Here is a 2,934-nt window from a genome sequence, read left to right as displayed (position 1 = left end):
GGAAAAGCCTGGATGCTGGACTTCAGGAGCCCAGACCTAAGCCTTACCCTTTGGGTCTTAGTCCTTCTTTATAAAATAAGAAAAATAGTCCTTAGCTGCTTTTCAGCGACACTGTTAAAATAAACAGGAAGAGCAGAGATTCTCAGGGGATCAGATATTGAGGTAATGTCGCCGTGCAAGTATTTTAAGATTTTGTCCTACATCCTTGTATCCTAATGATCTCATATTCTTGGCCTTTGAAAATGTCTATCTTTATAGGGAGAAGGGTATGAAAAGGGAAATGTCAAACCACCCCCTCCCCCCCCAAAAAAAAATAATCTTCAGCCTCTTACATGGCATATACAATAATTAGTTCCAATCCTGGTATAAGATTTAGTGGCAGTTAAGCTTTTTATAATAAGAGCTAAAGAGGATAGGCATTATGTAATGCCCAATTCTGAAAGTATTTTATGTTTGCAGATATCTCTTGTCATGTTTTTGATAACGGCTGAGCCATCAGACATATTCCCGAGAGACTACTTTAGTGTAGTTACCTTCAGAGGTGCCAGGAAATGTCTATCCATTTTTTCTGTCCAATTTGCCTTAAAAAACTTCACTTTGCTTTCTCTGGAGTTGCGATGGCTACAACGTGAAAGGAAACAATTGGCACACTGGAAGGGGATGAAACAACAGCATTCTGCTGCCCAGAAATGGTATTCCCTGCAGGAATTAAACCATGGGCTGGACACCGAGTTCCAGTTTGCACCTCTTCCCAATTTGTCCCCAGAGTCTTTATTGAAATAAAAGGAAATTGGATTCGTACTGACAGGGATGATCTAAACTCTTAAGTAGAATCTGTATAGTAAAAGAAAAAAAAAAGACGACAAAATATTTTCATAGTTGAAAGCCAGACATGCAGAAGTCAGGAAAAGTGGAACTGAGATGTTTTACACATCAGTTTGGCCTCATTTGTGCCTTTATCTTCTGTTACATGATCTGAGACTTCTTTTTATGGGATTCCATCAGTTAAGGAGAACAATGGCTAGTACTCATCCATGTTGAGTTATTCAGTGTTTCTTCTACAAAACTGGGAGTAGACAACTTTGAATTTTCAGTTTGTATTAAACACCTGATTCTACCTTCTAGTTATCAAAAATGCGTTCTCTGAAGAGTTATGAAATTTACAGGTGAAAGCCTTAGAAATCAAGGTAATAAAAAAAATTCTCAAAGTTCATTTCCTCACATTTTTTCCGAAGTATTATTTGTGAGAGCTTTGTCCTATGAATGTCTTCTCAGTGCTTCAGCAAACCTAATCTCCTGATTATACACAGACCTAATGTTATTTCAGACCATTTTATGAAGCCCATCACAACCATTTTTTTCACTGAGACTGGAAAACTTTCCAGAGATTAAATCTTCTCAGTGTCATCCAAAAACTGTCAGAAAGGAGAATTCCATATTCTAAGTCCTAAGCTAATTTTCTACCTACTGAAGGTCATGAACTTACAATATTTTTTAAATCCAGAATTTATATAACATTTCATTTAACAGTATGTTGGACTGGAAATGCCTGTTTATTTTCATACTTTGAACGAGTGTTTCCCACACAGTGTTACATCTGAAAAGGTCGGCATACAGTGCAATAAATAGCCAATACTGTCAAAAAAAAGTAGGTGGAAGAAAATTTATTTTAATGTGACTTCATGAAGACTACTTCAGCAGGGGTGCTGAAACAAAAGCATTGAGCCCACGCTTTGAGAAGGTTGGTAAATGGACTGTTGTAAGAGGTCATACATGTGTTTAGGCATCACCAACAGACTGCTACATGACTAAATACCATTAAAGGGATGCACTTATGACATTGAATGTATTGCAACGCAGAGGATGTCTGTATGTGCAACATATTGCAGTATGCTTCTGAAAGCCTGTTGCATACTATCTCCCACGAAGATGGCTGAAGCACCAGGCTTAATTTAGTAGCTTAACGTGGTTCTATTACTGAATGTCTGAACTTAATTTCCCCTAGATACTTCTTCTTGTGAGAAGTACATCTGGTGCCCTACATTCCTGAAAATTGTCTTCCAGTGAATCCAGCAGATTTCATACACTCGACCTCACAGGACTCTGAGACTGAGGAAACACAGCGTGCATCACGCAGACTAACCAGAAAGTATGGAAGACAGTAATAATCAGGGACGCATCAGAAGAAATAACGGGCCACCAGAAAGGAAAGGGAAGAATGCTTTTAACAGATAAAGGTACACAAAAATGAAAAAGCAGGAGTTCTTCAGGACATCCCTATTTGCCATTCCCACATTTACAGATTATGGCAAGAGGAGATTCCTGTAAACTTAAAATCCAAACTTCTGCTTAAGAATCACCACTTACTTGACACTGCACATCTTTTTAAAAAGATGAATAGTTTTGCTTGGATTGCATTTCCCTTGAAAGAAGTGACACAGCTCTCCACTTCTAGACCACAGCCGGGACCTAAGCAGGTGGCTTCGCGCTCATCTGTGTGGGATGTGGGTGCAAAAAAACCCATCCTCCTCAAGCCTCTCATCTCAGCCACCCACCATTTCCTACAGAAAGCGCCTCTACGTGGGACTTCAGTAAAGACTGCAAGTCTGTCCGCGGGCACCCATGCCACAGGCCTGCCGCGAGGCTCTCCGCTTCCCCTCAGCGCGGAGGGGCAGCAGCCAGGCCACCTTCCTGCCCACCTCACACCGGCGCCCCGCCGGGAACCAAAAGAGGAATACGCGCCTCCCGTATTAGCAAGAGATACGCTACGCCCGGGCAGCGAGGCCCTGAAGAGCCACCCTCAAGTTGGGCACGGAAACAACCCCCAACTGCCCTCCAAACACCCGAAGGGGTTCTGTGAAGGACGACGGCTCACACTGCGCCTGCGCCCCCTGCCCCCGCCCACTCAGCGGATGGTGCCATGTGCCGCCGGCG

The sequence above is a fragment of the Charadrius vociferus genome, unplaced genomic scaffold (assembly GCF_000708025.1).
Source record: "Charadrius vociferus isolate BGI_N301 unplaced genomic scaffold, ASM70802v2 scaffold43, whole genome shotgun sequence".
Classification (NCBI taxonomy): domain Eukaryota; kingdom Metazoa; phylum Chordata; class Aves; order Charadriiformes; family Charadriidae; genus Charadrius; species Charadrius vociferus.
This window is presented reverse-complemented; position numbering follows the sequence as displayed.